This window comes from Piliocolobus tephrosceles, chromosome 6, assembly GCF_002776525.5.
Source record: "Piliocolobus tephrosceles isolate RC106 chromosome 6, ASM277652v3, whole genome shotgun sequence".
In the NCBI taxonomy this organism is placed as follows: Eukaryota; Metazoa; Chordata; class Mammalia; order Primates; family Cercopithecidae; genus Piliocolobus; species Piliocolobus tephrosceles.
Window position 1 is genome coordinate 103,738,085 of NC_045439.1, and position 14,800 is coordinate 103,752,884.

General features: G+C 48.8%; 1 protein-coding gene across 1 annotated transcript in view; it reads right to left on the bottom strand.

Moving 5' to 3' along the window:
• Nucleotides 1-14,800, bottom strand: part of TLN2 (talin 2) — a 474,484-nt gene that overhangs the window by 385,403 nt on the left and 74,281 nt on the right. The window contains exon 2 of the mRNA XM_026455077.1: nucleotides 8,910-9,052. The gene's annotated coding sequence lies outside the window, so the exon portion shown is untranslated. The remainder of the gene's footprint in view (nucleotides 1-8,909; nucleotides 9,053-14,800) is intronic.

Below are 14,800 nucleotides of genomic sequence, written 5' to 3' on the forward strand. Positions count from 1 at the left end.
CCATTTTTTTCTGGTTGAAACTTATTTCTTGTAAATTAACTCATCTGTGCTATCCATGCCTGGAGAATTATTCCTAGTACTTTCTAAAAAATTAATAAGACGGCCAGGCGCGGTGGCTCACGCCTGTAATCCCAGCACTTTGGGAGGCTGAGGCAGGCAGATCACCTGAGGTCTAGAGTTCGAGACCAGCCTGACCAACATGGAGAAACCCCGTCTCTACTAAAAATACAAATTTAACCAGGCATGGTGACGCATGCCTGTAATCCCAGCTACTCCAGAGGCTGAGGCAGGAGAATGGCTTGAACCCGGGAGGCGGAGGTTGCTGTGAGCCGAGATCGTGCCATTGCACTCCAGCCTGGGAAACAAGAGCGAAACTCTGTCTCAAAAAACAAACAAACAACAAAAAAAAAGTACAGACAGACATAGCCCTTCCACTTGACTCCAACAATGAAAAGTTAAATGTCCCAGGCCATGACTTCATCAGTGTGGATAGGGTCAGGCCAACAGTTGGTCACTCTGTGCTGACCACTCTTGAGCCAGCAGCAATTTCTGTGAGTGCTCCTGTGCGTGCTCTTCCCTTGCATGGAGTACTCTTCCCTAGACGCCTTTCACCTGGCAGCCTTGCTCTCATTCTTCAAGCCCTTGCTGAAATGTCGACTCTTAAGAGACCACCCAGAACAGCTACCCCTCTCCCTCTACTACACCTTGCTTGCCTGGTTTCTGCTCTCACTCCAGGGCCCGAGCCAGAGCCTGGCCCACAGTGATGCTCAGTAACTATCTACTCAGTAAATGAATGCACTAGGAAAAGCAAAGCAAACACATCTAAATACTACGTCTAGGTATAACCCCATCTGTGTCAAAGGCATAAATAACATTATTCACATTGCTCTAAACATCACAGCCGGAGTCTGGAAACTGCCTACATGCCTATGTACAGAAGAATAGATACATAATATGAACAAAATGAATACCATACTACGACGAGAATGACAGACCCACAACTCACACGAAGAGAAGATGGAAGCAAATCTCACAAACATCATGTTGAACAAAACCAGAAACAAGAGGACGCACTGGACAGGTCCATTTATATTAAGTTCAAAAACAGGCAAAACTGGCCAGGCACAGTGGCTCACACCTGTAATTCCAGCACTTTGGGAGGCCGATGCAAGCGGATCACGAGGGAGTTCAAGACCAGCCTGGCCAATATGGTCAAACCCCATCTCTACTAAAAAATACAAAAATTAGCCGGGCATGGTGGCATGTATCTGTAGTCCCAGCTACTTATGACTGCGGGAAGGCGGTGGGTGCACCAGCAGGGGTATCAGGGGTCTTCTGAAGTACTAATCGGGTTATTTCCTAAGCTGGATACAGGTAACACAGGTGAGTTCAGTTTGTGAAAATTCATCAAATCATCCATTTATGATTTGTGTTCGTTTCTCTATGCTGTATTTCAACAAAACATCATTGCAAAGAGAGAAAACATGTCTGAAATAAACATGGAATTCTTATTTTTCTTAATAAAGCGAGCTGAAGATTCCTGTCCATCACCAGACTGGCACCTGACATAGAGCTTCCCTTGGATGAGCAGCACACAACACCTGCCTCTTCACACAAGACCATGTGGCTAGTTATTCGGGTGAGGTGTGAACACATCGAACACAGCCCGAAGCTGAAACCTGCTAGGACACATGGCTGGCTGCTACAATCTTCTTCCCCCTTTGCAGCCCTAGAAAGTATGAGTCCCGATAAATATTAGTGGCTTTAAATGGAAACAGGTGGTAGGAATGTCACTGCCTGAAGCTGAGGCAGCACCTGGGCAGACATCTGCAGCCGCAAGTCTGCTCAGAGCCTACAGAGTTGAGGTCCTGGATCACACCAGAGGGGGGAGAAGAACAATCATGGCTGACCTGCTGCCTCTTTCTAGTAATTTCTTCCTTTTAAGTTATGTCATGAAAATTGATTATTCAAGGGGAAAATCCTCTCGGAGGCAAGGTCAAAAAACTACATGAGTAACAAAACAATTGCTTTGGCTAAGCTTTGGCTCACTCCAAAGCTTAGACCTCAGACACTAAGTGGCCCCAAGCCAACTATGACCCAAAAAACAAGCCCCTGGAAAAGGATCACATTCAGCAGGAGGAAAGAAAAAAAACTAAAGCCTGCCCCAGGACACCTACTAAGACTCAACTCAAACTAAAGGGCCCAGACAAGTGTTGGTTGGATGTTGTCAACCTGAAAAATAGAAGTTCAGACTTGACTTGCCTAGCACACCTGCTCGCGTTCATTCACACACTCATACACATAGGCATGCACACTTTCCTACTCAAACTCCAGTAAATTTTCCTCTGTCATAAAGTTTTAACTGACTAGGATGTTCAGGGCTTGGAGAATAGTATAAAGGTATCGTTACTGATTTATAAGACACAACCCCTTTCAAAATAAAGTGCATTCTTATTTTGTCATCCTATTCATACTCTGCCTCACAGAGCAGACAAGAGCAGACAAACTGATCTCCATTTTACTTAAAAAAAAAAAAAAAAAAGAGAGAGAGAGAGAGAAAAGGCTGGGTATGGTGGCTCATGCCTGTAATCCCAGCACTTTCGGAGGCCAAGGTGGGCGGATCACGAGGTCAAGAGTGAGACCATCCTGGCCAATATGGTGAAACCCCATCTGTGCTAAAAATACAAAAAATTAGCCAGGCGTGGTGGTGGGCGTCTGTAGTCCCAGCTACTCAGGAAGCTAAGGCAGGAGAATAACTTGAACCCGGGAGGCGGAGGTTCCAGTGGGCCGAGATCGCACCACTGCACTCCAGCCTGGCGACAGAGTGAGACTCCATCTCAAAAATAATAATAATAATAATAATAATAATACAGATTCTACTGCTTTTCACATAGAGTTAGTGCCACATAAACCAGCAGACCCCTGAAATAGAGGTTTAGCCACTAATAGCCTCCCCTCCTTAGGTCTTCTAGCCACCAGAGAGGAGGGCAGAGGTAGGAGAGGGAAGCAAAAAGGAAGAGATGCTGATTCAGCAAGCTGGGACTTGCAAGGAAAGTCACACTCAAGCCCTGCATCGCCCTTGAGTTTTTTATTTTTATTTTTTTTTGAGACAGGGTCTCGTTCTGTTGCCCAGGTTGGAGTGCAGTGGTGTCATCATGGCTCACTGCAGCCTTAACCTCCTGGACTCAGGTGACCCTTCCACCTCAGCCTCTGGAGTAGCTGGGACTATAGGTGTGCACCATGACACCCAGCTAATTTTTTCTTTTTTTTTGGTAGGGATGAGGTTTTGCCATGTTCCCCAGGCTGCCCCCTCAAGAAGATACTTCTTAATTAAGTATCTTCAAGAGGAATCTCTCCCTCCTAGAGGTTTGTGAGACACTCCAGGAATGGCAAAGGAAAACCATGACCAACCAAGGCCGGACGAGGTGGCTCACGCCTGTAATCCCAGCACTTTGGGAGGCCGAGATGGGCGGATCAAGAGGTCAGGAGATTGAGACCATCCTGGCTAACACGGTGAAACCCTGTCTCTACTAAAAATACAAAAAAAAAATTAGCTGGGCAAGGTGGCGGGCGCCTGTAGTCCCAGCTACACCGGAGCCTGAGGCAGGAGAATGGCGTGAGCCCAGGAGGCGGAGCTTGCAGTGAGCTGAGATCCGGCCACTGCACTCCAGCCTGGGCAACACAGCGAGACTCCGTCTCAAAAAAAAAAAAAAAAATAAAAAAAAAAAAAAAGAAAAACCATGACCAACCAGCAACACCTCTTTATTAACAAGTCATCAGTGTGCCATCTCTCATTAGGCCCAGCTCAGAAGGAGAAACTGAAAAGGCACAAGGAGCCAAGTCGCCAATGTGAAAGATTCCAAATGTACTATTTCTAACACCCATCTCAAGGAATCAGGGAGAGGCGGCAGGCGGCAGGGGTGGAGGGTGACCCCACCTGACCCTTAGCACGGAGAGACACTGGAAAAAAGGCCTGGGCACAAGAGTAAGCCTTGTCCCCACTGGCCATCGCTACATAAGCCCTCACTCCCACCAATGAGATGCCCACGCCACTGCAAAGGTGGCGCTCCAAGAGCCACAAGCAATAGAGGCTCTATTGTTGACTCATACGAAAACTTCAGAATCCCAAGAAAGAGACACCAAGGCCAACAACAGTGGATGAGAGACCATTGATCAGACCTGACCATCAGGTCACTGTCAACTGAAAAACATTGTTTTTCCAGTTTTCTGGCAGAGTTTCTTCCAAACTATCCCAAACTTCCAAAACATGGCTAATTACACAAGGTAAATGAGTCATGACAAATGACACAAAGGAAAAACCGCAGGAATCCATTCTAGGTGCTCGCTGCAGGAGGTGACACAGGAGAGGGAACCTGAAGCCGAGCAGTGAAGTGGGCAGAATGGGACTTCATGCTCCCTCCAGCCCCCAGGACTCCCTCACCTGCCAACCAGCTCCCACACAGGTGCAGCATTTTTGCCTGTGCACCCTCCTGCACTCCTCCCCTCCTGGCCATGGCTTTATCATCTAGACACATGGAAAACCCCAACACAAAGCAGCCAGCTCCCTGCCTTGCCACCAGAATGCTGTTCCTCTCTCCCAGCAAGAACTCTCCCTGGGTCACTGGAAAAGGCACTTCGGCCACTGGAGGTCTGACCCCCAAGAAGATGGGACCCAGTTCTTCTGCAGTCACCAGCCTCTGCCTTAAAGAATCTGCAGTTTGAAAATCTCCAACAACCCCTGCTATGAACTCAATCATGTCCCCTCCAAACTCCTATGCTGAAGCCCTAACCCCCAGGGGGATGGTGCTGGAGACAGGGCCGTAGGGAGATAACTAGGTTTAGGTGAGGTCATGACGGTGGAGCCTTCATGATGGGGTTAGTGCCCGGTTAAGAGGAGATGCCAGAGAGCCTGCTTGTGCACGCACGCTCACACGCTCTCACGCTCTCGCTCTGTCATGTGAAGACGCAGCCAGAAGGCAGCTGCCTGTAAACCAGGAAGAAGGCCCTCACCAGAACCCAACCATGCTGATCTCAGACTTCCAGCCTCCAGAACCGCGAAAAAATTTCTATTGTTTAAGCCATCCAGTCCACAGCATTTTGCAATAGCAACCTGAGCTAATACCTTCCCCAGGGAAATTCCCCTTGACCAAGAGTAGACAGGCCCCCACAGGCAAACTAAACAGTGTGTCAAACATTCACAGGTTGTAAAAAGCAGCTTGTGAGGCATGATGCCCTACTGTCAAATTCTCCCCCACCCTGAATTCCCCATCCCACAGCTTGGTGGCCTAAGGTCAGAATGTCAAGAAGCCTTGAACCCCCCCTTTTCTGCCACAGGGCAGCAGAAGGGGACAGCGCCAGGGAGAACCTGTGCAGTGAGATAACGGATGGAACAGTAAGCCCCAGGAAACAGAAATGGCCACAGAACCCTTGTACTTGTAGTCTCAGGGAGATCAGAGTCTCTGAAAGCATACTAACTATGTGACAAGCCCTCATTCCCAACCTCAACACTGGGAATCTAAAATTAGCCAGAGAAAGAGTCTACTCAGCTCTGTGTCTCCTACACAGGCCCTGATAAGTGTCACTACCTCCTTTGGCAATAGCTTGTCTTGTGAGTGCTATAAATACTACCTAAGCCTACCCAATGTGAATTATGAATACCAAGAATCATTTCAGGGTTTTCAGGCACTGGCTATGTGACGGGAGTATCAAATTCAAAGTCGCCTGCACAAGACACATACCCAGGGAACACATAAATCCCTCAGGTTCAACCCTGCATTTTAAACGGTGGGGAGGACTCACTCAAGAGCACCTCCACCTTCCGTGCGGCTGAGGCTGCAGCTGCTACTGCTGCAGCTCTGAAGAGCTGAGGAAACGGTTTTCACCTTTTGTCAAATTGCTAGGAAGTAGGAGGCTGAGAGAGATGAGAAGCTTGAGATTACAGAAAAGGACAAAAAGGAGTTTGGCCTTCTTGGATATGTAGATCCGGCTCAGAGCTTTCCAGTGAAGAGGACCTTGGAAAAGGAAGGCTGGAGAAACAGTAGGTACTCCCCAGATGATCCAGGGCTGTTACTTGTCACTTGTCCCCTTGGGGGCTTGATCCAATACGGTTCTTTTTTTTTTTCTTGAGACGGAGTCTCACTCTGTCGCCCAGGCTGGAGTGCAGTGGTGCCATCTCAGCTCACTGCAAGCTCCACCTCCCGGGTTCCGGCCATTCTCCTGCCTCAGCCTCCTGAGTAGCTGGGACTACAGGCGCCCACCACCACGCCATGCTAATTTTTTTTGTATTTTTAGTAGAGACAGGGTTTCACCGTGTTAGCCAGGATGGTCTCGATCTCCTGACCTTGTGATCCACCCACCTCAGCCTCCCAAAGTGCTGGAATTACAGGCGTGAGCTACCACACCAGGTCAAAGGTTCTTTTTTTTTCTTTTTAAGAGTCTCACTCTGTCACCCAGTAGGTTCTTAATAGATGTCTGTAGATTGAATTTCAGTTTTTTGGGTTTCTGGGGTTCACAACTGCAGACCCCTAACCCCCAGGAGCAAGGCCAGCTGCACTGGTCTGCAAAACCAAAGTGTCAGCCAGACTCCCCGCACCTGGCCGAGAGGTAAAGCTCAGGCACAGGGAACAGGTGGAGGGGTAATAGGTCCGAGGTCAGGATGCTGGGGAATGGAGATGTGTGTCAGAGTCAAGAGAGATAGCAGAGGGGGGCTGGAAAACAGCCCATCAAGGCATATGGAGTCCCAGAGGCAAAAGGGAGAGAGGGTGTTAGAGGATGATAAGCAGTGACCCGTGATGGGCAGCCCCAAGCAGGGCACCTGGGAACAAACTGTGAGATCTGGACACCAAAGGGTTGCTGGAGGCCTTCCAGAATGGCGTTCTGGCATAGTGGTAACCGCAGAAGTCCATGAGGAGGAACGAGATACAGGTTACTCTTTCTAAAAGTCAACAGACAGCTCACAACCGACACTAGGCCAGTGGTTAAAAAAACAAAAACATTGCTCCCCATACAGTGCGGCGCCCCAGTCTTTTAACAATCCCTGTGCTATCTGCCTTTCTCCCACTGTGCTGTTCCGTCTTTTTGTCTTGGTTCATTCAGTATCTCCTGTCCAGACCATCATCTCCCACTGGCATTTTTGACATTCAGCCGATTGCTGAAGGCATGGCTGAAGTGCACCTCCAGGAACCCCTTCCCGAGTTCCCCATCACATCCCCTCCATCGGGTACCTCTCTCCTGACCCGGAAACTGCAATATTGCCGACCCACACACTCCTGCAGGCAGAGTCGGGGACTCACTGCCTCTGTATCACTCTCAGGAGGCACCACAATCTTTTGCCCACAACAAACCCTCAAAAAAGGGGAGTCCATTGAATACAGTGGTTTCCTTTAAAAACAGTTATCTATTTTTCTCCCTCCTTTGCTCAAATTCCTTGTGCTTAGTAACGGACATAACTGCCCACCACAAAACCCCTGGGTCCAGGATTTCACAAGTTTGATTCTGCCAGCCCCCCCGGGGGAGGAAAAGTGAGGAATAAGCTGTGTGGAGGGACCTGGGACTGGGGGGATGACAGTGTCTATCTCTTCTCTCCCGACCTGCCCCGATGTCACAAGGTCGGCAGAAGGCAGGGTCTTGGGAAGAATGCTCTGGAAGCCATCCAAAAGAATTCAGTCCCTGCTAGGCTACTCTGGGCCACTCCTCTAAAGGGCTGAATGAAAGAAGCCAGTTTTCCAGTGTCTAAGGCAAACTAAGGAACTGGGCCTATCTGCTCAGAACTAAACCCTCCCTCTTGCCCATGCCCTTGCCCTCTCCCTCACCCCCTGTGTCAAGCTGAACTCCTATGGAGACGAGCCAGAGGGGGACTCGCGGAAGGGATGGGGCACAGGGCCCTGTGCTGCACCCCACTTCCTGAAACACATGCTCTAAGGCATCTGCCAGACATCCCACCTAAATGTGCAGACCTAAAATAACCCCAGATAATAATGACCAGACCTAAAAATAATCCCATACCCCATGAGGGTGCCCCCACCTGGCATCCCAAAGTTCTCACAGAGAACCCAGCCAGAGAACCAGCAGCCCTGCACGAGACGGCCCTCAGGTCCCAATCATCGAAGCCCCAACCAGACCCCTCCAGTAAGTCTGGAAGCAAAAGCACTGGGCATTAAAATGTCAGGGCCTGGCCTCCCGAAGTGCCCCCTTGCCTCTTCCTTCCCTTTCTGCCTCCTTCCCGCACAAACATTTGCTGGACGACTGCTCTATAAACTGACATCAGTGGAAAAGAAACATCCGGAGTACAATCCGAGTTGAGTCATTAAACATCACAGAATCCCTTAGGGGAAGCAAAAGGCCAAACTGAGCCACTAAATGCTAGGGTTTCAAAACCCCAAAATAAAGCATGTCTACCACTGCTCTGAAGGGAGCATCACATGTGCCCATCTCCTCCGAGCCACAGAGGCCCTTGTAGCAGGCAGCCACTCACACTCCTGCACGGGTGGCCAGGGGTCAGCCACTGGCACCTGGGGGTGGACCCGGCCTGTGGACAATAGCAGTGAAACTGATTTTTATCCACCCACCCACCGGCAGCTGCAGGAAGGGCTCACACTGTTTGCAAACCCTGAGAACTATCATTTTATGTCCTCCAAAACACCGAGGAGAAAGCAAACCAGTCACAGGAACCTAGACCCAAAGGGGAGGAGGTAAGTGAAAACCAGCCACACAGAAAACACAGAGAGAGGGGTTCAACGCTGGCCTGAATTACTCAGGGCAGACGCTTTGCATCCGTCGTGTTTTTGTTCAATTCTCACACGGGGGGGCTGATTCAAAGTACCACCACAAAATAAATTCGAGGACAGCTGACTGTTCATTAAACAGGAAGGGACAAGAGGGAAACTTGGAATCAACTTTCAATTACTCACACTACTTAAAACCACCTCTCAGCAGCTGGTGCAGTCAGTCAGCAACATACACCATGGCCAGGGGCAGATAAGCAGCTGGATCTGGGTAACTCTTCAAGAACTGCCCTCCTTCAGTCCCTGCTATCAGTCAGGTAGCCCAGCACCTGCAGAGGAAGAAAGGGTCTTGTATTAGAGCACACTTTTGGCACCTGCCATGTGCAGATCATATTCTCATTAGCCACTACTCGCTGCTTGTTTCTCTGAAGACACAAATGACAGGAGTCTATGTAGCTACTTTCCAATCCTACTTTGAGGATCCAAGTTAATATTCTATCAAAAAAAAAAAAAAAAAAAAAAAAAAAACAAAAGTAGGTTGACAATGCCAAATGGCCTCTCTCTCTGCACCATCAAATCTACCCGTCTCTCAAAATCTTTCTAGCCAACTGCATGCCCTTTTACCAATGAGCTGCTTTATTGTGTGTTCACCGTTGGATCGCCCAAATTTAGCAAGCAAAAATGCAGGAAATCTAGTTAAACTTGCATTTCAGGTAAACCACAGATAATTCTGCAGTGTAAGTATTTCCCATGCAATCTTTGGAAGATACTTTTACTATAAATGATAGACTGCTTATCTGAGATTTAATTCACCTGGGCAGCCTGTATTTTATCTGGCAACCCTGCTTCATCTTCATTCCAGAGAAAACACTAAATCCCAAGAACAGCTGGAAGCAAACTTCGAGAGCCTCCAGCTGCCAGCCCATTCTACACAGAGGATTAGGTCAAGCAGTACACTGACCCCGCCACTGTGGGCAACAAGGGCAGGAGAAGGGAGCAGGAGGATTGCCTCCAAAGGAGAGGCAAGTCAAGTCCCTTCTCCCCTTCTTAACTTACTGGACTTACTCAAAATATCGACACAGAAAAATGTGAACTTAAACAAATGCTGTATGATTCCACTGATTGAGGACCTAGAGTAGTCAAAATCATAAAGACAAAGTAGACTGGTGGTTGCCAAGGGCTGGAGGGAAGGAGGATGAGTGGTAATGGGCAGTTTCAGTGTTACAAGATGAAAGAGTTCCGGAGATGGATGGTGGTGATGCTGCCCAGCAATGTGAATGTACTTAATGCCACTCAACTATACACTTACAAATGGTTAAAGTAGTAAATTTTATGTTATGTTTATTTTTACCACAATGTGTTCTCAAACTTTCGATTTCCTTCTCATTTCCAGCTTAGCCAGCTCTTTCCCTCTCTTGTGTCTACTTCATCTCTAACTTCATGGAATAGGTATCTTACTGAGAACCTTACACAATGCAAAAGGAAATCAAATCAGCAGGATACAAATGAAATGCAAGGAAGGCCAGGGCAGAGGGAGGAGCAGGTTTGCAGCCAGGGAGAACATTTCGCAAGCCCGCCTGGCTCCCGTCTGTCTAGGCCTCAGGGCTCCCTGCAGAAGCACCCTCACAACCCCACTATTCTTTCACCCTTGGTGCATCCTAAGGGCCTTGGCATCACCTCATGCTCAGCTCTAAGAAACGATCCAGGACCAGAACCCCATAGGCAATGAAGTTTGTCTCCACAGGCGCCAGGGAAGCCTCGGGGCTGGAGGACACATGGTCTCTGCAGTTAGAATCACCCTTTGCCCAAGAATATCAACACGTACATACACACACACACACACACCCCACTTCTGACTCTGGAGACCCCTAAACAGGCATCATGTCACATAAATATATGATCTAAAACTGCAGGTCGTCTGCCTTGGAGGGTGTTTGACACAAAACAAGACTTGGGGCACTCTAGCCATGGCTCTGATATGTACCACCAAAAGATAAAACAGAGTCAAGGGCAGAAAGCATTCCTGAAGCCCGTGGACCTCTGCAAGGCCCAAAAGCTAGTTGAGGACAGCAGCAAAGGCTCCCTCACCACAGTCCTGGTCAATCCCTGGCCAGGTAATCAGGGTTGTGGAGCCAATTCCTCTTTTCTTTTTATGAGATGGAGTCTCGCTCTGTCGCCCAGGCTGGAGTGCGATGGCACCATCTTGGCTCCCTGCAACCTCTGCCTCCCGGGTTCAAGCGATTCTCCTGCCTCTGCCTCCTGAGTAGCTGCGACTACAGGCACACACCACCATGCCCTGCTAATTTTTGTATTTCTAGTAGAGATGGGGTTTCACCACGTTAGCCAGGATGGTCTGGATCTCCTGACCTCGTGATTCGCCCGCCTCAGCCTCCCAAAGTGCTGGGATTACAGGCGTGAGCCACCGAGCCCAGCCCAGTCAACTTCTCTTAAGAATCCAGATTCTCTCGGCCGGGCGCGGTGGCTCACGCCTATAATCCCAGCACTTTGGGAGGCCGAGACGGGCAGATCACAAGGTCAGGAGATCGAGACCATCCTGGCTAACACGGTGAAACCCCATCTCTACTAATAAAACAAAAATACAAAAAACTAGCCGGGCGAGGTGGCGGGCGCCTGTAGTCCCAGCTACTTGGGAGGCTGAGGCAGGAGAATGGTGTAAACCCCTGAGGCAGAGCTTGCAGTGAGCTGAGATCCGGCCACTGCACTCCAGCCTGGGCGACAGTGCAAGACTCCGTCTCAAAAAAAAAAAGAATCCAGATTCTCCTTGGCAGCCCTTACTTGCCCACCCAACCCTGACCTGGCCAGACTGCCACAACTAGCCGCTCACACCATGCCCAAGACACACGGGGCAGTCTGCAGACTCCAGGGGCTAGCAGTGGGGCTGTGGTACACATGGCCCTTAGAATCACATCAGTGTGCCCTGGTCCTCTCCTGGACTCTGCTCTGGGTCTGCAGTAGTGCCCAGGAATCTTCAAATTTACCAAGAACCAGGCAGGTCAGACACAGTGGCTCACACCTATAATCCACTAAAGCACTTTGAGAGGCCAAGGTAGGAGAATCATTTGAGGTCAGTGTCTTGTTTTTCTAAGACCACCAGAGCGAGCACAAAAGAACCAGCAAGTAGGCAAAGGTCAGGCGCAAAACTGCACGTTTATTTTGGTAACCTAAGGTGTGCGGGAGAAGTCTGTCGGCCTCCGGCAAAGGAGGCCGGCAGAGTCCCCCCGCGGTGGGGCTCTCGGACAGACTTCCCACAGTCCCGACATCCCGACAGGAGTGGGGCTGCAAGAAGGCCGCGTGGCTCAATGGCGGAGAGCGGCTTTTCTAGGAGTGGGAGGGCAATAGGTGGGGCATGGGCGTGTCAGGGGCGTTCCACAGGTGCGACCAGGTAAATCTTGGTCTCTTCAGATTGACGTCACCTGGCGCATGCCCAGTTGGTCTGCACCCTCCCTGGGCGCCGGCTGCATTTTCGAGCACGCGGGAAGAGTTGGGGGTGGGGATGAAGAACCCGGAAGTGCACCATCTTGCCTCGGTTCGTCCAAACAGTCAGGAGTTCAAGAACACCCTGGGCAACATAGCAAGACCTCATCTCTACCAAAAAGAAAAACACCACTCCAGGCAATTGTAAAGGCAGGCATGCTCAGACCATACATTAAAAGAACAAGAATGGAGAAACAACATTTGAGCTAAAAGAAATAAATTAAATAAATAAAAATAAAAAGATATATAGATATATCTATATATATGCCAGGCATGGTGGCTCATGCCTATAATCCCAACACTTTAGGAGGCTGAGGTAGAAGGACAGCTTGAGCCCAGGAGCTCAAGACCAGCCTGGGCAATATTGCAAGGCCTCATCTCTACAAAATTAGCTAGCTAGGCATAGTAGCACACAGGAGCTAGTACTCAGCTACTCAGGAGGCTAAGGCAGGAGGATCTCTGCAGGAGGATCTCTTGAGCCCAAGAGGTGGAAGCTGCAGTGATCAGTGTTCATGCCACCACACTCCAGCCCAGATGACAAAGTCAGACCCCGTCTCAAACACATACACACACACACACACACACACACAGGATGGGGGCCACTTAATGATGTAGGGCAATACTCACAGATGTTAGGTTAAAAAAAAGCTGAATCCCCACTGTATCTCCTACAGGGGACTATCTATGCTGAATATGTATTTACATACAAGTTCAACCCGTGCCCAAGTTAACGAAAGGATAAGCTTTCTATAAACACGGTGACTCGGATACACCATCAGCTTCTGGATTTGCCTCCTCGCTAGGCTTCGGATATCACACTCCAGTGCACAAGCAACAACAACTCCCCGCTCATACTCCATCCAAGGGTAGGATCTAGTGGTTGGTGGGGAGAAGAGCATTTCAGGCAAGGAGTCTGAGTCAAAGCCAAAAGGTGAAGACTCTACTGAGACCCACACTGAGAGGTCAGCCTGGAAGCTGAGAGAGCCTGGAAGCCAGAGGAGAGATTCTGCAGGAGACAGTAGAAAACATTAGGAGAGTAAGTTGGGGTCCAGGTACAGGGGCAACTGGGAGCTACTGAAGATTTGTGAGCAAGAGAGTGACAGTGGCAGAACTCCACCAGGAGCCCAAATTCTTTTACAACCAGGACAGAGAAGCAACAGCAAGAAGGAAGCAAGGGGGAAGTTGTGATTTCAGAAAATAAAGACAGAAAATCACGGAACCATGCACTTTTGATTGTGAACGCCAAGCCTGGAAATATGGCTACTTGCCAACTTTCTCTTGTCCTTTCTATGCATAGCTTTGGCCAAGGTTCTGTTGTTTTCTCAAAGACAGGGTTTGGCTCTGTCACCCAAACTGGGGTGCAGTGGCTTGATCATAGCTCATTGCAGCCTCAACCTCCTTGGGCTCAAGCAATCCTCTCACTTCAGCCTCCCAAGTCGCTGGGACTACAGACCACGTCCAGCAATTTTTATTTATTTTCTTAACTCCTGAGCTCAAACAACCCTCCTGCCTTGGCCTCCCAAAGTGCTGGGATTACAAGATGAGCCACCATGCCCAGCCTGTTTTTAAAGGGGAATTTGGCCCTGGGGGGACAGTGATTCTCCACACTAGAGCAGTCCTGATGCAAAAGGTGCTGCACAGGAATGTTAAACTTTCCTGCCCTCTGCCAGCTCATCTACTGGGCTATCAAGTAACTACTGCAGCCCCAAGGATCTTAGCAGAGGAGAGAGGAACAGGAAGAAAGCACTTCAGCATCAGGACCAAACTCTGACAAAGACCCTCCCCTAGAAACAAAAGATCTGGGTCATGCATAAGACTTTTCAAGATCTACGCATGGAGGAATTATAGCCCCAGATACCCCTCCCCATACCACTCACCAAGCCATTTCGGTCCCCTCCTCTTAAGACTTGCTGCATCGCCAGGGCTTCTGTTGATGAATTAAGCCACTTCATTTCAGGTTTTGAAAACTAATGTTCTCTGACATGTTATTTTTCCTGCTGCCAAGGAGTTTAATACCCAGCATTCGCTATTTTATATTAAAATCAGTTATGATTTTTACTACACATCAAAGCTCATTTTCCCCTAAAACTGCAAAGCTGAGATACCACTAAGGAATGCAAAAGGAGTAAGAAGCCAGTTGCCCTGCAAAATTATGCAACTAATGCCCTCTCTCTGAGGAAAAAAGAAGCCCCCTAAACAAATAAAGAAGACACTCGAAGAGCATGCTCTGTAGTAGTTTTCTCCTGATAGGATGAACTGCACTTTAATATTTTAAACTAGGTCAGTACATGAGTTCTGATGCTGAGCTTTAAAAGGACTTGCTTGCTTCAGATTTGGGATAACATACTAGTGAATCTAGAGACTGCTCCGTGAATGACTATTCCTAACAACCAAAGCTTATTTCTAACACTTTGTATCTCAGTTAAAACAAACCTCAGCATTTCTCTCTGTGATTAAAAATAAGCTACACCACAGGATCACAACGTCAATGTCTTTCCCTCCCGCTGCATGTCAAGTGTTCTCGCCCTTAAAAGTAATAAACCTGGCATCTCTCTGTAATAAATACTTCCACACAGGTTTTA